The sequence below is a fragment of the Capra hircus genome, chromosome 25 (genome assembly GCF_001704415.2).
Source record: "Capra hircus breed San Clemente chromosome 25, ASM170441v1, whole genome shotgun sequence".
NCBI classification, from domain to species: Eukaryota; Metazoa; Chordata; class Mammalia; order Artiodactyla; family Bovidae; genus Capra; species Capra hircus.
The window spans coordinates 10,132,033-10,155,766 of NC_030832.1; the positions used below are offsets into that span (position 1 = coordinate 10,132,033).

The 23,734-nt window shown below is 48.8% G+C and overlaps 1 protein-coding gene across 3 annotated transcripts in view; it reads right to left on the bottom strand.

The window, feature by feature from the left end:
• The window catches only part of LITAF (lipopolysaccharide induced TNF factor), a 35,751-nt gene extending 14,536 nt beyond the window's left edge, over positions 1-21,215 (bottom strand). The window contains exon 1 of one of the 3 annotated variants that reach the window (XM_018040819.1): positions 21,123-21,215. The gene's annotated coding sequence lies outside the window, so the exon portion shown is untranslated. Of the gene's footprint in view, positions 1-13,053; positions 13,133-21,020; positions 21,075-21,122 lie in introns of those variants that run through there. The other 2 variants (XM_018040820.1, XM_018040821.1) reach the window with 2 other exon arrangements.

A 23,734-nucleotide genomic window follows, 5' to 3' on the forward strand; every position in this document is an offset into this window, starting at 1 on the left:
AACATAACCAGCTGCTTCAAAAGCTTTCTAAATAAATTCCACAGCCTGCTTTCTTCCCCAAGGCCCCAGGCCAGGAAATGCCACTTCAGTGAGTCTCCATTTTTTTCTTGGCCCCCCTCTCGCCATCCCCCATTTCTTATTTGATTTCCCCCAAGATCAGGAGGCCCACCGAGCCACCCACTTAACCACCCTTCCAGAATGGGTGGTCGTTCAACTGGCCTCCATCCGCTCCTCCTCTCCCCGACAATGTGAAACACTTAAGGGCAGACGGACATACAGACACAGACAGACACATGCGGACACATGCAGACACCCTCCACTGCCACCAGAGAACACTTTATCGCTCCAGGGCACAACTCCATGGAAGACATGTGGGACAAACTGGAAACCACAGGAAAGCAACTCTGAGTTTAACAAAACAGCAAAGCCACAGTTCTGCCACAAAAAAAGCACAGCCTTGAGAATCCTTTGGTTGCCCCCGGGTGGCTTGGGTACAGGCCTCTGCAGAACTCAGGTTGCCATAGTTACGGGGAGCTTTGTGGGGGGAATAAAGGCACAAACAAGGGGGTCTCCCTCCTCCCTCCCCAGTTGTTTAACTTTGTTATTAAGCCCCTGAGAGTGGCTTTTCTCGACTGTCCATTTAAAAGGACACATTGAAGGGGACTCTCCACCCACCTTCCACCTGCCCCCACAGGAATCAGGGAAATGTTAAGGGCTGGAGATTTCTCTTTGCACCATCTCAGAATGACTCTTTTATTTAGCTCCTTCCAAATCCAGAGAGAGGCATTTCAAACTCATTTTTTAAACATGGAAAATGTGACTGGGGCTGGCCTCCTGGGCACGCGACCCATGTAGTCCCATGGGACCCTATGGGCACAAGGGCCTGCCAAGCTCAGTTGAATGCGGCCGCCATCCTGAAATTCCAAATACTTCTTGAACCGGGGGCCCTGCCTTTCCATGCTGCACTGGGGCCGAATGTTATGTAGCTGAATGCGACCACTAGTTATAAAAAGGAGGCATTTCTGAAGCACGAAGAGATGCATTCCTGGAGCAAGAAGAACCAGGCTTGACCTTGGAAATTGGCCCGTGACCAGCTGCACCAACCTGGCCCCCATTTTCTCATCCACAAATATGCCTATTGGAAGTCTGGGGGTCCCTAACTGAAAACATCCCTTGTTCCAAGTCTCAGTGATTTGCTGGGTGGGTGAAAGTTACTCTCTTAAATGGTCAGGGAGGGTTAAACCGCTATTTATTCCTGGGCCTACAGAAGTTGAGTCTGGGAGTAGCTCATTCATCGAACCCAGTTCAGAGCAGGACTTCCCAATCTTGTCATAACAGCTGCCTCCCCTCTTTTCCTCTCCCCCATCCTCAAGGAAAAAAAAATAAATTATATTCAAATTCAATTAACGAATTTGAATATAATTTAAGTTCCACCTAACAAGAGAAATTAAATACAAAGAAATAAGACTTGGTTGGGCAGGGTTGAGTTTTGGAGGGCCACACATCACTGTGATATCTAAGGTTTTTTTTGCCCCCTTTCTCCTCCCCTAAGAACTGATTTTTCCTCATAGGTCCTCACTGAGAACCCACTATTTGGAAAGAGGTATTAATATTTGAGTATCCCCAGTCACCCACATTTATTCATCGAGTCCTTCTGATATGTGACCCCTCTTTTCTTGGTGTCATAAATGCAATTATCCAAATTCATTCCTTTTACCGACCAAGCCCTAGGGTCCTTGACATCTGCGTGTTCTTTTCCAGGCAGGCCCAGCCCTCTTGCAACTTCAGTCTCATGAGCCATGAGGAAGGGAGGTAGAGGGAGAGAGGGGGGATCAGCCGGGGGGACACTCCCTTCTGCTGTACGGGGGCCAAGCAGGGCTGGGCTCACTGGCGTCTGCTTCCTCCTACACTGGCCACTCCTCTGGGTCTTGAATCTGCTGGGTCCTCACCCCAGGAAGAAGGTAAAGGGTGCTCAGGGGTTGCAGATAAGCAGGCTTATTTTCACATCTTTGAATACAGAGGTCCTACCTGGCTGAGCAGTATCTACTACTCATACCCCAACCACCGCAGATTCATAACTGCATTAAGATGAACCATAACGGGCTCTTCCTTTACTGCAAGGGGCCCTGTAATTCACATCCTTACCTGCCAACATCCCATCCCCACAACACTGAGTCAGGAATGAAAAATTACAATACCATCAACCTGTTCTACAAATGGAAAAACTAGGTAACATACAAGGGAACTCCCATAAAGTTATCCACTGCCTTCTGAATGGAAACTCTACAAACCAAAGTGAATGGCATGAAATATTTAAAGTGATGAAAGGAAATAAATTAAAACCAAGAATACTCTACTCAGCAACTCTCGTTCAGAGTTGATGGAGAAATCAAAAGCTTTACAAACAAGCAAAAGTTAAGAGAGTTTAGCACCAACAAACCAGCTTTACAACAAATACTAAAGGAAGTTCTCTAGGCAAGCAACACAAGAGAAGGAAAAAACCTACAAAAAGTAAACCCAAAACACTTAAGAAAATGGTAATAGGATCATACATATCGATCATCACCTTAAATGTAAATGGATTAAATGCACCAACCAAAAGAGACTGGTGGGATGGATACAAAAACAAGACCCATATATATATGCTGTCTAAAAGAGACCCACCGCAGAGCCAGGGACACTTAAGAGATGAAAAGTAAGAGGATGGGAGAAGGTATTCCATGCGAATGGAAATCAAAAGAAAGTTGGACTAGCAATACTCATTATCAGACAAAATAGACTTTAATACAAATGAAAAAACTGGGCACCCAGAGAGGTTGAGCATCTTGTCCAAAGTCACACAGATGAAATTGGCAGGGTTGGGGTTAGAACCCATGCCCCTCAGACTCTGGAGCTCTTTAGAACTCACCAAAATACCTCCCAGGCTGGGAGATCCAGATACAATCAGCAACTCATTTCACACAATTTACCCCTCAAAGAAATGTGAAAGGAAAATCAATTGAACCCGAGGTGACAGGTCACCTCTTTTTTTCTCTACCTCACTCACACTTCTGAAGATTAATTTCCAGACTTTCACACCACATACCAAAGACAAGATTCTAAAAAAACACCTGCCCATTTAAGGACTCCAGGGCTTCCCAGGTGGCGCAGTTGGTAAAGAATCCACCATCAATGCAGGAGATGCTGAAGACATGGGTTTGATCTTTGAGTGGAGAAGATCTCCTGGAGGAGGAAATGGCAACCCACTCCAGTGTTCTGGCCTGGAAAAGCCCCTGGACAGAAGAGCCTGGCGAGCTACAGTCCATAATGTCGCAAAGAGTCGGACATGAGTTAAGTGACTGAACAATAGCAACAACAAATTAAGGACTCCCAACTAATTTTGTCACTGAGGACTTTCAACTCAAAATGATCTGCTTCTTTAACGATGATCAGGGGTCCAGGAGTCACTGATCAACCTACGGTAGATATCCACAGAGCAATTCCTGCTCTTGTTGGAGGAGGCAAGCAATGGGGATTCCCTGGTAGCTCAGCTGGTAAAGAATCCGCCTGCAATGCAGGAGACCTGGGTTCAATCCCTGGGTTGGGGAGATCCCTGGAGAAGGGAACGGCTACCCACTCCAGCGGAATAGCAAACAGTCAGACATGACTCAGCGATTTTCACTTTCACTTTCAGGCTTCCCTGGTGGCTCAGCAGTTAAGAATCTGCCTGCAATGCAGGAGACGCAGGTTCGATCCCTAGGTCAGGAATATCCCGTGGAGGAGGGAATGGAAACCCACTCCACTATTTTTGCCTGGAGAATCCCATGAACAGAGAAGCCTGGCGGGCTATGACCCATAGGGTCACAAAGAGTCGGACGTGACTGAAGAGACTTAGAGCAGCAGCAATGAAGAGGTGATCTCAGAATTCTGAGATGCCATATCTGTTTAATTTTTATTTTTTGGCCGTGCCATGCAGCATGTGGGATCTTAGCTCCCCGGCCAGGGATTGAACCCACACCACCTGCAGTGAGGGCACAGAGTCTTAACCACTGGGCCACCTGGGAAGTCCTGTGAAATCCCACGTCTGTTTAAAAAACCACCTGGAGCTGAGATACCTCTACCACCTGCTGCAGCTCCCAGGGAAGAGAAAGCAAATGCCACGCCATCTGAGTCTCAGATTGGGCTTTTTAATATCCCCTCTGTTGAAAGACAGGAGGAAAAAGCCCTCAAAATCCTGGAGAGAAGCCATGCCGACGGGCCCAGCCATCTTCTCTCCTTGAGCTGCGATTAATGAATTGATCCTGAAACCTCAAGACGCAAGAAAAAACTCCAAGTCACTTTCAGCACCAGATTTTTTTCCTAAAAATACTTGGCCTAAACAGTCTTAGAATTCCCCGAAACACCCCAGTGGAGCTCACTCAAGCTCTGGGAGTCAACTTACTCTGTGACTATACAGGTGCTCAGTGAAGGGCATGGGGGCCCAGCCTGGCGGTGTTTGCCTGGAATCCTAAATTCAGAAGCAGGGGCTGGACTTCCAGGAAGCCTAGAGATGGTCAGCCAACCAGCTCGGTCACTGATATGGCAGCTCCAAAACATCGCTGGGATGAACCTCAAAAACAGGACTCCGAGAGAAGTCAGACTCGAAATCATCGTATGATTCCATCCATTTATACAAAATGTCCAGGACAGGTAAATCCAGACAGAAAAGCAACTGGGGGCGCAGGGGTTGGGGGAGCGGGGTGAGGGTGCTGGGAGGGAACCAGGACGGGGCTCCTTTCGAGGGTGATGGAGATGTTCTGGAACTGCGATGGCTGCACAGCGCCCTGAGTGGGCTGCATGCTGCTGAACTGTGCACTTTCAGATGGTGACTTTTACTGTTTGGTGAACGTGAGGAACAACAACAATGTTAGAAAACGAAGAAGAAAAGGCAGTGCCAGCAGAATTTCCTGGCGGCCCACTGGTTAGAATGTGGTGCTTCCGATGCAGGGAGTATGGGTTCCACCCCTGATCAGAGAACTAAGATCCCACAAGCCATGAAGCAAAAACTAAAAAAAAAAAAAAAAGAAAGAAAGAAAAACGGCAGTGCCAGAAATCTCTACAGTCTCCATATTACAAGCCAAGGCCTGTAATTTAAGCTCCAATCCACTGGCCTTAGTTCAGCCATCCACTGGCTCGTTTACTTAGAAGAAACCACTGGGGTCTTTCAGATAGCTGCCAATGCGTCTCCCAGTTAAGGTGACCAAAGGTCCTGGGTCACCCAGAGGTTCTCAGGACACGCTGCGCTGCTACTCCGCACCCTGCCCCTCTCCCTTCACCTCCCACCACAGATGCAAATCTTTGACATGTCTGCAGCCTTGCTTGGATGGCCCCAAATGAGCCCAGAACAGGCTCTTTCCTCTTTGCCCCCTCTCACCCCCCTGCCGGTTTCCTTCCTTCCCCACAGGTCTGCTAATTCCTCTCACCCATCATATCCTTGCTCGCCTGTCCTCCAAGAGGTGATCTCTGGCTTCCCAGGGAAGAACTAATTCCTCCCAAACCTCTCTACATGGTGCAGAAATCAGTGGTGCATAGTCTGAAGCCAGATGGCCTGTGGTCGGTCGCCTTTGAGTTCCCCGGAGCACGACTTTGGTGCCTCAGTTTTCCCATCTGTGAAATGGGCGCACTCGCAGTTTCTTCCTCACGAGGCTCTTAGAAGAATTAAATGAATCCACTTGTGACAAGGACCCAGGGCAGTGAGAGACATGCATGCCCTTAGCAAGTGCTAGCTGTCATTACACATATTTCTCTGTTCTACTTGTCACAGGGATTGAAATTTATTAACATCTGCACCCTCAGCACTCAGAACTAAGCTCAAAACATGATGGGTGCTTCGCAGGGTGACTCACTGTCCCAGTTTACCCAGGATGGAGCAGTTTCCCCGGATACAGTTTTGGTACTTAAACTGGGAAAGTCCCAGGCAAACCAGAACAATTTGGCCACCCTGATATTCCCACATATATTTGGAGATGATACCTATGCATAAGAAGGACACCAAAACCCATCTTGGATGGCATCCAGATTTGGAAGTATACATAAATGGAAGGAACGTAACCTTAAGAGCTTCAACTTAGAATCTAACCAAAATAAAGCTTTTTAAATAGAAAGATGTTAAAAGATTCTGATGCTGGGAGAAAGTGAAGGCCAAAGAAGGGGGCGGCGAAGAATGAGATGTTTAGATAGCATCAGTGACTCAACGGACATGCATTTGCACAAACTTCGAGAGCTAGTGAAGGACAGGGGAGCCTGGCAGGCTGCAGTCCATGGTGTTGCAAAGAGTCGGACAGGACTTAGCGACTGAACAGCAACAGATAGGAAGATGTTACTAACAACAGACCTCAGTAATAGATGGTCCTCACAGTTCAAGGTAGTGTGAGGATCTGGCAGAAGCATCAGCAAATATGCTCCAGAACTAGAATCACTTAATTGGTCTGGAATCCTTTGTTTCCTCCAGAGTTCTTTGGAGAGAGTGATACTTCTTCTCAACAGGGATGTCAAGGCGCAAGATCAAGATGTGGGCACAAAGAACTTGAAAAGGGAAGCAAACATCAACAAGATAAAAACAGAAAGAAAAAAAAAGCCACACCCTCCAAACTTCAAGATTAGTTGATTTTTTTCTCTTCAATGTAAGTTTCATCTTGGGGCTCTGGTGAAGGGGTGCACATGGATTCTGCCAACAACCACTCCCAGTTCTGGCTGGGATTTCAGAAGAGAGTGAGGAGGGGGTGCTACCCTCGGCTCCACCATCCACCCAAGATCTGGACTCTGGGCAGGCGCCTCACTGCCACCAGCCCAAACTCAGTAATACCTGTCACTCAACATTCATCACCTGGTCCTTGGTGTGGCTCCGAAGCCACTTCATCTAACCCAGATGGTGCGTCATGCATTCTCCAGAAATGACAGTCTTTCATCACGGGTGTCAAGAAAATTCAGAGACTAACGACCTTCTACCCTGAGACACCATGACCGTCAGCAACTGCTGCTGACATGCGTGGACAGGAAGAAGGGGGACAGAGTTCACACTGCCCCAAGCACCTCCACCCTCAGTGCTTTATAACCAGCAAGGATGGGCGGGGGGAGCTTGGCAGAAACTAGGGGCTTTAAGGAGCCTTGGGTGATTTTCTTCCTTCCCAACTCCAATTCTTTCTGGTGAAATGACCGACAGGCAAGCAGGGTCCAAAAACAAAGGACAGAGAGGTGACTCCTGATGCTGAGTAAATTCTCCCTAGGCAATTGCAGAAGACACGCGGGCTTGACTGCCAACTCCAGTCAGGAACTGACCTGGTGGAGAAGCGTGGCCACTGAGCTCAGAGATGTTACAGGTGGGATGTGTGTGCCTGGTACCTGATACCGCTATGTGTGGGGTTTTCAGAAACACCTGCGTGGGTCCTGTTATTCACAAGCATGGCTGGGTACCACCCATCTCTAAGAGGTCAGAGGGAATGACGTGGACCACAACCTGCATACCCAACCATGATCTGGGGAAAAGAGAAGACACAGAAGAATTCGAGCAAGTGAGGCACATAGAGGGGAACACAAAGGGCCCAAAGAAAGTTAAGACCGTAGGATTTTTTTTTTTTTTTTTGGATGATAGGATTTTTAAGACAAGTCGAATATTTAAGAGCAAAAACCTGGAGGGCTTCTCTGGTGGCTCGGTGGTAAAGAATTCACCTACCAAATGCAGGAGACACGGGTTCGATCCCTGGTCGGGGAAGATCCCTCGTGTGGAACAACTAAACCCGTGTGCCGCAACTTATTAGCCTGTGTCTACACCCCAGGAGCCACAACTACAGAGCCCATGTGCCCGCGCTCTGCAACAGGAGAGGCCACCACAGTGAGAAGCCTGCACATCGCAACGACAGCAGCCCCCACTCCCCACAACTTGAGAAAAGCCCGAGGAGCAAACGAAGACCCAGCACAGCCGAAAAGAAAGAAAGAAAGAAAGAAGCGTACAACCTCAGTTCAAAATCCAGCTCTTGTCACTTCTAGGCTGTGTGACCGTGTTTCATTTCTCCATGCCTCGGTCTCTTCATCAGGAAAATGGAATTATAATCGGACCCCCACCTTCACAGGGTTGCATGTACTCAGAACACTGGGCACTTGAGTCATTACAAAAGCATTAGATTTAACTACTTACAGGGAGGCGGAATTGAGTCCAGGGAGGGGGAGGTTGCTTGCTCGCAGTGACACAGATGGGCAGAAGGCAGAATGCAGATCCCTTCACACCATGCTCGCCCCTTCTCAGGCCACTTCCTTCACACCTTTACTTGTTTGTCCAAACCGCCTACAGTTTGATCCTCCCACCCTCACCCGCATTAGAGAGGGTAACACCCTCTAAAGTTGTCCACATCCTCATCACAGAAGGCTCATTCCTGGCAGCTCAGACGACAAAGAATCCGCCTGCAATGCAGAAGACCTGGGGGTTCAGTCCCTGGGTCGGGAGGATCTCCTGGAGAAGGGAATGGTAACTCACTCCAGTATTCTTGCCTGGAAAATTCCATGGGCAGAGGAGCCTGGAGGGCTACAGTCCATGGGGTTCCAGAGCTGGACACGACTGAGCAACTCACACTTTCACTTTCAATTCCCAGAACATGTGGTTCTTTTTTTTTAATACTTATTTTTATCTTTTAAAGATTTTTTTTTTAATGTGGACTTTTTTTTTTAAGTTTTTATTTACTTTGATACAATATGTTGTTCAGTCACTTAAGCATATCCCACTCTTTGCAACCCCATGGACTGCAGCATGCCGGGCTTCCCTGACCTTCACCATCTTCCAGAGCTTGCTCAAACTCACGTCCATTGAGTCAGGGATGCCATCCAATGTAGCTTCTGTTTTATGCTTTGGGTTTTGGCCTGGAGGCACGTGGGATCTTAGCTGCCCATCCAGGGATCAAACCTGCACCTCCTGAATTGAAAGACGAAGTCTTAACCACAGGACTGTCAGGGAAGTTCCAGAATACGTTGCCTTAAATGGCAAAAGGGACTGTGCAGCTGTGACGAGGTTAAGGCCCTTGAGAGGAGGAGATGATTCAAGTGGCCCCAAGACAACCACAATGGTCCTTAGAAGACGGAGGCAGGAGGGCCTCAAAGACAGAAGCGGCCCTTTTGGCTTTGAAATAGGCTCAGGGAGCCATGGACCAAGATACATAGGTGATTGCTAGTTGGTTTTTTCCAGTAGTCACGTACGGATGTGAGAGTTGGACCATAAAGAAGGCTGAGAACAGAAGAATCGATGCTTTTGAACGTTGGTGCTGGAGGTGACTCTTGAGAGTCCCTTGGACAGAAGATCAAATCAGTCCATCCTAAAGGAAATCAGTCCTGAATATTCATTGGAAGGACTGATGCTGAAGCTGAAGCTCCAATACTCTGGCCACCTGATGTGAAGAACTGACTCACTGGAAAAGACCCTGATGCTGGCAAAGATTGAAGGCAGGAGGAGAAGATGAGATGGTTGGATGGCATCACCGACTCAATGGACATGAATTTGAGAAAATTCCGGGTGATAGGGAAGGACAAGTGTGCTGTAGTCCACGGGGTCCCAAAGAGTCAGACAGGACTGAGCGAATGAACAACAAAACGAAGAAGCTAGAAAGGACCAGGAGACAGATTCTCTTTCGCCGAGAGCCTCCAGGAGAGCAGCGCCTGGAGTTTCACCCAGTGACACCCATTGTGGACTCCTGACCTCCAGACTGTATGATCATAAACGCGTTGTTTCAGCTACTAGGCTTGTAATCTCTTACAGTAGGCAGAGCAAACAAACCTGCCCACTCCTAGCTGGGTGGCCCAATTCCCACCAGCCCTGCGGACTCCCAGGGGGTCTCTCCCACCCCCACAGCAGTGCCCCCCACCAGAGACCTGAGCCCCTCAACCTCCCACCCTAGCTCCCAGGCATCTGTCCACCCACCCTCAGCTCAGCAGGAACCCTTCTTCAGGCTCAACCTCTACTTCAAGCCCACGAGAGTGGCCACCCCACCACACCCTGCCACATCCCAGGGACGCTGCTCCAGCAATGACCCCTTCTGACAGCCCTGCCCTCTCAGCTGGCTCCTCTCCTGATCTCAGGCTTGCTTGTGCTTAGTCAGTCGTGTCTGATTTTTTTGCGACCCCATGGACTGCAGTCCGCCAGGCTCCTCTGTCCATGAGATTCTCCAGGCAAGAATATTGGAGTGGGTTGCCATGCCCTCCTCCAGGGGATCTTCCTGACCCAGGGATCGAACTCGCGTCTCCGGCATCTCCTGCACGGGCAGGCAGGTTCTTTAACACAAGTACCACCTGGGAAGCCCCTCCCAATCTCTAAGCTTGTTCAAATTGTTCCTCATTAAAAGGTAGAAACAGGGCTTCCCTGGCGGCTCGGTGGCAAAGAATCCACCTGCCAATGCAGGAGACACAGGTTCGATCCCTGAACCAGGGAGATCCCACATGCCATGGAGCAAATAAGCCCGTGCGCCGCAACTACTGATCCTGAGCTCCAGAGCCGGGGAGCCACAGGCGATGACGCCCGTGCACCCTAGACAGAGCCTGGGCCCCTCAACAAGAGAAGCCACTGCAACGAGAAGCCCGCGCACCACAGCTAGAGGGGAGCCCCTGCTCTCCGAAACTAGCCAAAGCCCGAGCAGCAACAAAGACCCGGCACAGCCATAAATAAATAAATATTTTAAACAAGAAAGGTAAAAATAAAAGCCCCCGCTACCCCAGCCTGCATCCTCAGCCCCTCTGCCTGTGAGCTTCTCTTCCACGTCCTTGGATTCACCCAGGGCCACCAATCTCCTTCCTCCCTCGGCCATGACCCCTCCAAGCCCACTTCCCATTTCCTGTCCTCCTCTCCCAAGGCTGCTGGCACCTTCTCTGGAAGGACTTCCTCACTAGCCTGGCCTTGCACCTCCATCTTCTTCCGGGTCAGCCCTTCCATGGAAGGACCCCAGGGACTTGGGGGTCTGCACACAACCCCGAGAGTCCCCTCAACTCCTCAACCCCACACCTGCCATCTTCACCTTTAGCAAAGAGCAAACTGTTTGAACACAGAGCTGGCCTCTCCCCCAGGCCTGGTGGGGAGGTAAACTGAGTCTCACACCATGGAAGCACCTACCAAAATTTAATACGCAGGAGTCCTTTAACCCAGAGATTCCTCCTCTAGGTACGTGCATCGGAGCTGACGCCATGCGTTGAGGTAGTGACAAACGCTGAGCACACAGGGGTACCCACTGCCTTGTTGCTAGAAACCACCTAATTGTCCGTCAGCAGAGAAGTGGGTAGACCAGTTACACTCCACCCACAGCAGGGAATGGCGTGCAACCATCAAGACTGAAAGAGGAACTTCATGTGTGGAAACACAGATGTCCCTGCAATATTAACAGATCACTGCATGAAAAAAGCCCAAATGGTGTCTATCATCTCAGGCCATCACTGGTGTACAAGGAAGAAGGATACACATTTCCTTATAAAATACGCATGAAATGTCTCCAAATGGATACACAAGGAAGTGATACAGCAACCGGAAATTCTCTGGCAGTGCAGAGGTTAGGACTCAGCGCTTTCACCGAACCACCCAACCTAAAGGGGGGGTGGGGCGGGGGAGAAGAAACAGATAACAGTGGCTGCCTGTAAAAGGAGGAGGGAGGTACACTGGGGATTGTAGCTGGATGAATGCTTTTCACTCTTAGACTTGGTCTTTTGTATACTGAGCCATAGCCATACTACATAGTCAAAAAATTAAGAAATTATTTATGTTAAATATAATTATAACATAATAAATTTGTAGTTCTATGATCTATTCTTTATAATTTATATTAATTATAACATAATTAAATGCTTTAAAATTAAATTAAATTTAAAATATAATAAACTTTTTTTTAAATAGGGACAAAGAGCCTCTTCTGCAAACCCCGTATCTGCCCTTCCCAGGTTGGTTTCTCACATCCTCTCACTTCTGGGTGAAATGACATCATCAGTCCTTGGTCCCATGACTGGTCTTTCATGCCCCTCAGCTGGCCTTTGGCCCCTCCCTAAGGGTTTACAGACAGATTTTCAGGTTACTGATTACTTCTCTTTGGTGAGAAGACATGCACACCACCGCTTCCTCTATCTCAGTCCCAAATCTGAACTAATAACATCCTATTGGCCACAGTAAAACTCTTCTCTTTTCACACAGGGAGTTCTAAAAGCTGAGGATGGATGTGGGACTGTGGGCCGGGTGGCACGGGCCCTCCCTCACTGGCCTTAAGGAACCCATTTGAGGAGGGAAAGTGAACCAGCCTGGGAAGACATGGGAGCAAGCACAAAGGGGAAACTGAGCCCAGATTCTAAGGCAAGCAGAAGGTCTGAGACAAGAGAAGGATGCAGACAAGGGAAATAGGAGGGGGATGCAGAGGCAGGCACACCTGTGCTCCACGGGGAAGTGACAGAGGTTGGCCAGGAGGGTGAGGCCAGGTTACAGGAGCCTTTGCACCATCAAGAGTCCGGCCCCAATGGCTAAGACCACAATTTCACTGCAGGGGATATGGGTTCAATCCGTGGTCAGGGAACTAAGATCCCCACATGTTGCACAACCAAAATAAAACAAACAAAAAATAAGCCTGGTCCGCGCGAGGTGGGGATGGGACCAGATCTTTCAGGGAGGGACCCCGCCCCCTAAGCAGGTTCTGTTTCATTAACCAGCAGCCCAAAAGCGGCTTGAAAAGCCCCCTCCAAGTTTTCAACTCCTGCCAAGGATAATTCAGATTCTAAAAATAAGCCTCAAAACCTAGAATATCAGGGGAAAGCAGCCACAGCAAAAGCCACCCAAGAAGTCCCCGTCAGTATAAACACACATCAAAGGCCCAACGGCCCATCGCCAAGGGCTTCTCTCCCCAGATCACACAATCAACATAACAAAAACTCCAGGATAGTAACTCCTGGTGTTGCTATCATCTGACCAAGGCCCCTTTTCAATATCCCTCCCCCGAAAGTCTCTTAATCATTTTCTAAAATGATCCCCTATTTCTCTCTGCCTCCTTAAGAGTCTGCAAAAAAAAAAAAAAAAAAAGATAAGAAAACACTCACCTCGGAGTCTTGTGGTTCTGTGACACCCCAGGCTGCGCACAGCCCCCGTCCCGTCCCCTCCTTTGCTGTTTCAAGACTTCTGAAGGCTCCCCGTGGGTAAGAACTCCGTGTAAAGTAAGAGCTACTAGCTTTCCTGGAAGCCACCCTTAAGGAAAGTCAACAAGCTGGGCATTTGCTTGACGATAACTATCTGCGTTACTTGGGAGGCCCCTATTTGCTTATTTCCTCAATTCTGGCCATATTCCAGATGACTGTGGGTTTTATAACTGTCATGTCTTTGAGAATTATAAAACAGTGTTTCCTTCAGCGAGACTTCAGGTAAGAACAGGGTGGTAAGCATTAACCTCCTGCAGTCTTTTCAGCCTTCCCCTGGCCCATCCATAACAAGCCCAGCCCTGGATGATGCACGCCTTCCTCATTCGTCCTAATTGCTTCCTGTCTGCAAATTAGATTCTGTTTCCCTAACTAGCCCACATCACACCCCTCTGGGGAAGGGCTGGGATCCTTGTTTCTCTGGATTCTCCCTCCACGGAGCTTTGGGGAAAGCAACACACAGACTACCTCCTAGCCAGAGATTTCATGCACAAAGATGGCATGCTGCTGCTGCTGCTAAGTCGCTTCAGTCGTGTCCGACTCTGTGCGACCCCATAGATGGCAGCCCACCAGCCTCCCCTGTCCCTGGGGTTCTCAGGGCAAGAACACTGGAGTGGGTTGCATATATAGCCCATATATGATGGGGCAATCTATGGCGTAAGCTCGAAGAGTGTATCGGCAGGGCATAGTTTTTCCAGTTTGACATATAGCACTGTATAAGTTTGGGGGGCTTCCCAGGTGACTAAAGTGGTAAAGAATCCACCTGCCAACACAGGAGACGTGGGTTCAATCCCAGAGTTGGGAAGATCTCTGGAGAAGGAAATGGCCACCCACCCTAGTACTCTTGCCTGGGAAATCCCATAGACAGAGGAGCCTGGAGGGCTACAGTCCCCGGGGTCACAAAAAGTCGGACACCAACTGAGCAAATGAACAACAACTGTGTAAGTTTTAGGTGTACAACATGATGATTTCCCTTACGCATCATGAAATGATTACAAGTAGTTTAGTGAACAGCCATCCTCTCGTAGTCTCAACCCAAAGAAACAGAAAAAAATTCTTTGCATGAGAACTCTGATTTACTCTTAATAAGTTTCACGAATAATGTATAGTATGTTCATTATCTTTATTATGAATTTACATTCTGATTACTTACTTGGAAGTAGAGAACTAGAGAAGTATGTATTTTTTATGTTTTTTACTTTTTTAAACTTATTATTTTATATTGGAGTATAGCTGATTAATAATATTGTGATAGTTTCAGGTGGACAGCAAAGGAATTCAGCCATACAGATGCATGTATCTATTCTTCCCCAAACTCCTCTGCTATCCAGGCTGTCACATAACATTGAGCAGAGGAGTATGTATTTTTTAAATACAGAAGAAAAGACAAATTTCCTTTAAGAATTCCAAATGACGTGTAGAAGCACCCTCCCACTAAGTGAAAGTGAAGTCTCTTCTGTTGTGTCCAACTCTTTGTGACCCCTTGAGCTGTAGCCTACCAGGCTCCTCTGTCCATGGGATTTTCCAGGCAAGAGTACTGGAGTGGGTTGCCATTTCCTTCTCCAGGGGATCTTCCTGACTCAGGGATCAAACTCAGGTCTCCCGAATTGTAGATAGATGCTCTACCATCTGAGCCACCAGGGAAACCCAAAACCATAGGATTGACTAGATGGACATTTGTCCATCTACTTTGTCAGCAAAGTAATGTCTCTGCTTTTTAATATGCTCCGCAAGGCATGTTGGATCTTAGCTCCCCACGGACTGCAGCCCACCAGGCTCCTCTGTCTATGGAGTTTTCCGGGCAAGAATACTGGAGTGGATTGCCATTCCCTTCTCCAGAGGATCTTCTCAACCCAGGGATCGAATCCTGGTCTCCTGCATTGCATGCAGATTCTTTACCGTTTGAGCTACAGGGAAGTTTCTTCTCCCTCTAAGAAGTAGAGCTTAATCTTGACCCTTCCTCTCCTGGGTGAGGCCTTCTCCGATAGCTCAGTTGGTAAAGAATCTGCCTGCAATGCAGGGGACCTCAGTTCGATTCCTGGGTCTGGAAGATCCACTGGAGAAGGATTAAGGCTACCCACTCTAGTATTCTTGGGCTTCCCTGGTGGCTCAGCTGGTAAAGAATCTGCCTGCAATGCGGGAGGCCTGCTTTTGATCCCTGGGTTGGGAAGATCCCCTGGAGGAAGGAAAGGCTAATGGTCTATGAGAAGAGGAAAAAGAGGAACTCTGCTACGGGGAAAGCTGGCAGCAGCGATGTCTTCTGGGTATCATGTTGTACCCCGTCGTGAAGTGAAGAGCCCTTCATCTCTGTGGCCTTCTCCCGCAAAACCGGTAACCCCAGTAGAATCACAAGACAAACATCAGACCAACCCAATGTGAGGGAAATTCTACGAAATCTTTGCCCATTACAGCTTAGAAACAGCCATGAGAAACAAGGAAAGACTGAGGAGACAGGAGGAGAGTTGGTGATGGTGTGATTAAATGCAGTGTGGTACCCTGGATGGGCTCTGGGAACAGAAAAAGAGACTTTAGCAGAAACGTCAAACAATGTCTGGAGGGTGAGCGACAGTGAGGTGCCAGAGCTCATTTCCTAGTTTCACACAAGTCCTGTAGTGATGATGTAAGATGTTCACAGATGAGGGAAGACGTTCACAGCGGGGAAACTAGGGGAGAGGTGGATGGAACACTCCTTGCACTAACTGCTGCTGCTGCTGCTAAGTCACTTTAGTCGTGTCCGACTCTGTGTGACCCCACAGATGGCAGCCCACCAGGCTCCCCCGTCCCTGGGATTCTACTTTCTGGCAAATCCAAAATTAAACTATCAGATGGAGGTTTCCCTGGCGGTTCACTGGCCAAGACTCCCGAAGCAGAGGGCCCAAGGTCAGGGAACTAGATCCCGCATGCGATAACTAAGATCCCACACAGCCAAATAAATAAATATTAAAAAAACAAAAACAAAAAAAAAACCAACTTTAAGATGAACTGAAGCAGGGCAGGCCTTACCCAAAAGCACACAAGTTTGGTTTTTAAAGACAAAACAGGGCTTCCGGGGTAATCCAGTGGTTAAGAATCTGAATGCCAATGCAAGGGACACAGGTTCAATACCTGGTCCGGGTAGATCCCACGTTCCTCAGGACAAGTTCTTGCGCCACAACTACAGAAACCTGCACGCCTGCCTAGAGCCCATGCTCCACAGTAAGAAAAGCTACCGCAATGAGAAGCCCACGTACGCAACTGAAGAGTAGCTCCCGCTCGCTGCAACTAGAGAGAAGTCTGCCCAGCAACAAAGACCCAGCACAGCCAAAAACAAATAAATAAGTCTTTTTTTAATTTAAAAAAAAATCAAGCTGCCATTAAAAAGAAGTTTAAGGTTTAATTTACTTTTTTTTTTTTAAAGAAAGTTTTATTTCCCCTCAGGTATTTTGGTTAAATGGGAAGGCTTAAGTGGAGGCCAGGGTGATGATCAGGGTTTCTAGTATTTCTCTCTGACCCATTACTAGATAGGTTCACAGGTAGATAGATAGATGATTACCAATTACTAGATAGATACACAGGTAGATAGGCAGACAGACAGATACACAGATACCCCCATTTTAAGTGAATAAGCCTTAAAGTTTAATGAATCTCCTCCCAGCATTTGCACACTGATGCCTGGCCACAAATAGGTGATAAACTATATATATATTATATATATATTATATATATATATATTGATTGATTGAAGTCACTCAGTCGTGTCCAACTCTTTGCGGCCCCATGGACTGTAGCCTACCAGGCCCCTCTGTCCATGGGATTTTCCAGGCAAGAATACTGGAGTGGGTTGCCATTTCCTTTTTATATATCTCAGCACAAATAGGTTAGGTGGCCACAGGTAGGTGATAAACTTCTAAAAATACATCCTCCTGATGTGTATAGAACAGTTTTCTGGATTTAGGTATTAGATCAACACACAAAAGGGCAAGGCCTTCAGAGAGAAGATAAGGCAGCTTTTTCACCACCCACTTAATCCTCTAAAATCAGTTCTTTCAGGAACAGAAAGAGGAAGATTATTCCATTCCATTCCCTGCCCCCACAGTCCAGGCCCCAGAAAAGAATACAGGCATTAGAGAAATGACCCCAGGGAAAAAGACATTCCTGAGCAAAAAAGAGGGACACACACACATGCAAATTGTCGGGCCTCCTAAGAAAATAGCCTAGTTTGTACACAAGGTGGAGAACCAGCTGAGGAGGTCAAAGAGAGCTGGTCTTTCACGGTCTCCGGAGAAAACTATTCTTTACAATCTATTAGGAGGAAGAATTTAGACAAAAAGGGAAACTGGGATCTCCAACTCTCTTCGGGAGAGGAAGTGAGAAATTACACTAAGGTTCTTAGGCCAATGAACCCCAAATAAATTCAGCCTACCTCCGTTAAAAATACAGAAGCTCACAGGGAAAAGATTTCAGAGACATGTTTTCACATTCCATCTTCCGAATTCAGTTTCTTTCGCCAGGCAGAGATAAAGTGACCACAATCTGAGAGTCAGGTTCAAATATGGCTTAAGTACAAATTACAGTGATCTGTGGAATGGAAAATGCTTCCACTGGGGAGCTGGGCTGCGCCCCCAGAATCAAAGGGAAACAATTCCCCCCCTGGATTCCTGGTGAAACCACATCCCCAGTTTCCACATGAATGACGGTTTTTGATGAAACAGCACAATGAGAACATTAATAGGGCTGCATCAGGAGACAAAATTATACGTACCCTGATTACAACTTCATAAAGAAGCAGGCACCATGACAAGAAGCCGCCAAATAAGGAAAACTGATGCTAGCTGTTTCATTCACAGGCTGAGATTATACCGGATACGCTTCGTTATCTTTCATGCTTTCTGTAATATTGTTATTTTTTACATAACTTTAAAAAATACCAATGCAGCCTTTATGAATAAGCTCCCTGGACTCAAGGATAGGGTGAGTCAATGCTAAGCTCTTACATTTACCTCAGGAACATTGTCAATTCTAAAACTCCATGAGAGGAAATTCCCTGGCAGTCCAGTGGTCAGGATTTCCTCCTTGCTTTCACTGCAGGGGGCATGGGTTAGATCTCCCAAAATAAATAAATTTTTTTTTTTTAAAGAAAAGAAGAAACCCCCATGAGCTAAATAGCTTAAATTCTTCACCATTATTTTCCCTGACGTTAACACCCACGAAGAAGAAAGTGCCTCTGACTTTTCCGATCTTGGTGAATTAACTTCCTACCTACTAGGTAAACAGGGAATTGCCACTGAGACACCCGTGATATTTACTTTCTTCTGTCCAGGCCCTAAGTCTTATGAAAGTACACACAGTTCTTCTACAGAAATAATCTGCAGTCAAAAGACAAATTCATTGGCCACAAAAGTGTTATCCCGACTGCCCTGAGCTCCAGTGCAGGTGCAAACAGTAAGATGAAATTGTGAGGACCCAGGAAAGGACCACTTAGAGCTCAAATAACCCCGATGAGTTAAGGAAGGCTACTTGCTTGGTGAGACAGACCACATTGCCCAGGGAGCTATTTTCATTGCAGTGAAAGCACAAACAAATAGAAGACAGGTCACAGTGTCAAAACTCTAAGACTTCGAGTCATGGAACTCATTTTTTTCCACCATCACTGTAGCTGGGGTTGATTCATTTTCAGCGGGAGAATTTTAAGTCCTTGATGGGCATACTCCCATTCTCAGAGTGGCACCATAGCACTGCCAGTGGTGGGTAAAAGCAAGGAAGCACACCCTGTCTATCTCCTTTAAAATGAACTTGGGCTGGAAATGCCTTCCAGTTCCTTTGCTCTCAGCGGCTTCTCTTCCACTGTCCTCAACTATGGGCTAGCCTGCACTTCCTCCAAAGCTTTGCTGAGCCTCTTCTGCTCATTTGGAATACACGTACCTTCTATGGCGTGTATTCTCAGGTCTCTGCTTTCCTATGAAATTTTCCCTGACTTGTAGCTCACTCCTTTCCATTTCTTTCAATCCTTCCAGAGTAAAGGGCATTGCTGAGCACTATCCACCTGTGTTTTTTTCCACTTTCCACTGCAGCATAAACCCCTCAGAACCTAGAGACAGTTCTTCTGTGTTCTTTACAAGGCTAGAGTAGCATTTTATTTCCCCACAACCATCCAGTAAAAGGGACTAAAGGAACAAAGGAAAGTTTACTCACCAGAGACAGTGAAATGACTTCAATCTAGTATTTAGAGACTTAGGAAATTGATCCTCCATCTCAGATCAATCAGTGAGTCACTTAATCCACAAAAACATTACAATGAGGATACTTTCACAAATGTGAATAAAAGCATCTATTATTCATGCCTTCAAGTAACAGGAAAGGGGGAAGATGGGCCCCTCCCATCGTAGATCTACAACAGACGTTTCTTAGAGAGTCTGGGGCACCTTTAAACCCCAGTGCCAGGCCTGGTTGAGGTAAGCCAGGAGCAGCATGGGTATTATTCTACGCCAGGTAGAGCCAGTCCTGCTTGCAGGCCTCCAAGTCAACTTCGATAAAACCACACAGTCTGGTGGAGTCCCAGATACCAGCTCACGCTGGACACCGCATCCAGGTGAGTCTCACTGTAAGAGTCAATCAGAGATGGCTTGGGCAGGGCCAGGGGGTGGGGTGGGGGGTAAGAAGATAAGGGAGGCAGTCAAGCACACACTAATGCAAACCACATCTTTCCTTAAAAGGGCCCCAGGGGAACTGCAGGGCCAACCTGCGTTCCAGACAGCCCTTGAACCAGCACCAGCTCACCCAGCCAAGGGTTTATTCCCCTTGGGAAGATGGGTGGGCGAGTCTTACTCTGATGCACTAAGATGGGAAGGCCCTGTACCTTCCAGAAACTGGATTTCCCAGCCACCAAAGCTCAGTCCGACATGCAATGACATCAGCCCCACTTATCGGAAGCACAAAAGCCACCAGAAAACTAATCAAAGACCAGCTGGCCTGATCCCTGGAATGCACAGCCGGTCCAGAATTCCCCATTTCCCCATCACCTCCTGTCCTGACCTTGATGAAGGGTTTCTGGCACAACAATGACTCCACTGCCCAGATCACAGTGACCTGGAAACCAAAGAGAAAGAGGCCACCTACCTAGCTGGGCGTGGAGGGCCAATGTCCACCTCGCCGGCCTGTGCCATTGGCATGTATCTGGCAGCGGCAGTGGACCGGGTCCCGGCCGACCCCTGTGCCTACCTTACCCGCCCCCCACACGCCCTCCCCGCGAGGGGTCTAGCCAGGGCCCTGGCTCCGTTTGCTCTGTATCAGGAATTTTCATCTCTCGTGGGCTCCCTAGGCCCGCCGGTGTCCGCTGAGAGCGGTCCTGAATACTATGGGGAACCCTCTGGAGCGGGGGATGGCGGGGAAAAGCAGATATCGTGGACCCCAGAAGTCGAATTTCTGGGATCGGCGTCGGAAATCTGTTGGGCTTTTTTTGTTTGGTTGGTTGGTTTTGTTTCTGAATAGCCGGGCGATAATGAGTCTGGAAACTTCAACTTTGAGAGAGCAGCCACCAAGCGAGACAAAACTTTCTTGAAAAGCTTCGGGGTATCCTCTCCCGAGGAGGAGACCCCAGCGAGCAACACGGGGCGCGCTTTCAGGTGAGGGCGGGATGACCCCACCGCGCGCGATCCGCGGGCGATCGGCTCACTTCGGGGATCAGGAACCGGACCCAGCCTGGACTGCGGCGGGAACAAGCGCCAAGTGACTGGAAGCCCGGCCTCCCCGGCCCCGCGTGGAAGATCGCGGCGGGACTCCGACGCCCTCCAACCACCTCGAACCCCGGGGACCCGCCAGGGTTCCGGGACACCGCCACCACTCCCGCGGAGTCCGGAGCGGGTGCTGGCGCCGCACCGACCCCGCTCTCCACCCACCACCAGCTCGACGCTCCGCGGATCAGCACCCCGGTCGCTGCCTCCTCCCGTCGGCGACCCCAGCCCGCGCCCCCGCCGGCAGCCAACGCGCTCCTCACTCACCGCCGCGCGCGCCGCCAGTCGAGCCGGGAGGTCTGAGCAGACGGAGCTGGGGGGCGGACTGGCTGGAAGACGGCGGGGAGGAGCGCCTGAAGGCGGGGGGCGGGAGCTGGACCGGCCGGGGCGGGGCGCTCCGGCTCCCGCTTCCGGCTTGTCCCCGCCTCTATGCGCCGCCTGGACCCGATCCTTCCCACTCGCGGGGGGCCGCCTCCCCCAAGCTAGAAACCCCACCAGGGACCTGCGACTCTCTGGCTTCTACCCTTCCCCTCCACCGCTCCGATCTCCCGCTACCCTCGGAACACCCCCTTGACACCCCTAGACCCCGCTCACTCCCTGGAACCCCCTAGTTTCAGCCCAGACCCCACTCTCGGAGAGTGTCTCCCCTTTCGGGTTCTGCTCCTGCTCGTGGATCCGCGCCACGTGCCCGCACAACCTTGAACTCCCCTCCTGATTTCCATTCCCACTCTGCTCTCCCCTGCGCCCCTGGGTCCCCATCTTCGGCATTTGCTCTCCTTCCCGGTTCTCAGACAATGCTGATCACCTCCAGATCCCTTGCCAAGGCATCCAGCGCTCCCTGCCCTCCGGAAGTCGGCCCTTTTCTCCCCATACCTCAATTCTGTGCATTCAGATGCATCCAGGCAACCCAAGAAAACCCATGTGCCTTTGGCCATGTGCCCACTTGCTCTGGCCTCAGTCTCCTGTCTGTAACATGGGCATAACAGTACCTGTCTCGTAAGATCCACAGAGATTTAGCTGAACAATGCAAGCAAAGCGTTCAGCACAGATTGTGCTAAATTAAACCTATCCTAGCTGCTAACTCGCAGAAGGCAATGGCACCCCACTCCAGTACTCTTGCCTGGAAAAATCCCATGGACGGAGGAGCCTGGCAGGCTGCAGTCCACGGGGTCGCTAAGAGTCAGACACGACTGAGGGACTTCACTTTCACTTTTCACTTTCATGCATTGGAGAAGGAAATGGCAACCCGCTCCAGTGTTCTTGCCTGGAGAATCCCAGGGATGGTGGAGCCTGGTGGGCTGCCGTCTCTGGGGTCTCACAGAGTCGGACACAACTGAAGCAACTTAGCAGCAGCAGCAGCTGCTAACTATTGGACTGGTCAAAAAGTTCATTCAGGTTTTCCCTAAGATGAAACAGAAAAACCCACATGAATTTTTTGGCCAACCCAATACTTTGCATGCGCCCAGGGTGTCCTGTGGCCCCTGCTACTTTCTCACTCAATCACTGAAAGCTCTGGAAATGAGTAACTATTATTTCAGTTCAGTTCAGTTCAGTTCAGTTCAGTCGCTCAGTCGTGTCCGACTTTTTGCGACCCCATGAATTGCAGCACACCAGGCCTCCCTGTCCATCCCCAACTCCCGGAGTTCACTCAAACTCAGGTCCATCGAGTCGGTGATGCCATCCAGCCATCTCATCCTCTGTCGTCCCCTTCTCCTCCTGCCCCCACTATATCAACATCCATCAACTCACTGCCCCTCAATAGATGCTGCATCTCTGACAAGAGCCTCTATTATCCTGCTACAGTAATAACAGCAGCCCTGATCCTGCTAGCAAGGCCCCCTGGAAAGTCATTACAGGGCATTGATGATGGTGTGGCTTTGAGGTGAGAATCCTCTGTCCATGGGATTCTCTAAGCAAAAATACTGGAGTGGGTTGCCATTCCCTTCTCCAGGAGATCTTCCTGACCCAGGGATTGAACCCAGGTCTCCCATGTTGCAGGCAGATTCTTTACCATTTGAGGACCAGGGAAGCGCCAAATACAGAGTCCTGCAGAATGGGTGGAACCCTATTGTGGCTACCTAGAGAAATGCTGTCGGGGCAGAAAGCCTAAGCGCCCCCTGTGGATTCATAGACTTGGATTCCAGAACTCTTCTGGAGGTGGAACCTCTCACCACCCCCCAACTTCACGCTGAGATCCAGGCAGAGAGTAACTTGTCCAGGGTCTTACAGCAAACTGTCCCCCTTCTTCCCTGACCAAAGGTCTTACCACCTTTCACCAAGTGGACCCAAATACTAGCAGCCATGGACATATTACTCAGTTAAAGGAGGGTAATTCAATCCTTCAGCATGAGAAATTGCCAGATAAGATGTTATTAGTGATGCTAATCTTTTCTTGTTTTAAAACTCTAGAGGAAAAAAATATATACACATAACATAAAGTAATAATAATAAAAACTATAGAGGGACTTCCCTGGCAGCCCAGTGGTCGTTGGGACTCTGCACTTACAATCCTGGGGGCGCAGGTTCGATCCCTGGTCAGGGAACTAGGATCCTACATGCTATGCAACAAAAACAAAATCAAAAATAAGCAAACAGATATAAACTCACACATATGTGGGCAACGGGTTTTTGAGAAAGATACTGAGACCATTTCATGGTAAGAGAGTCTTTAGAGCAAGCGGTGCTGGGGCAACTGCATATTCACACGCAAGAGAGTGAAGCTGGATCCCTGCCTCACACCATATCAAAAAATGAATTCAAGATGGAAAAACTATAAAACTCTTCAGTTCAGTTCAGTCGCTCAGTCGTGTCCAACTCTTTGCGACCCCGTGAATCACAGCACGCCAGGCCTCCCTGTCCATCACCAACTCCCGGAGTTC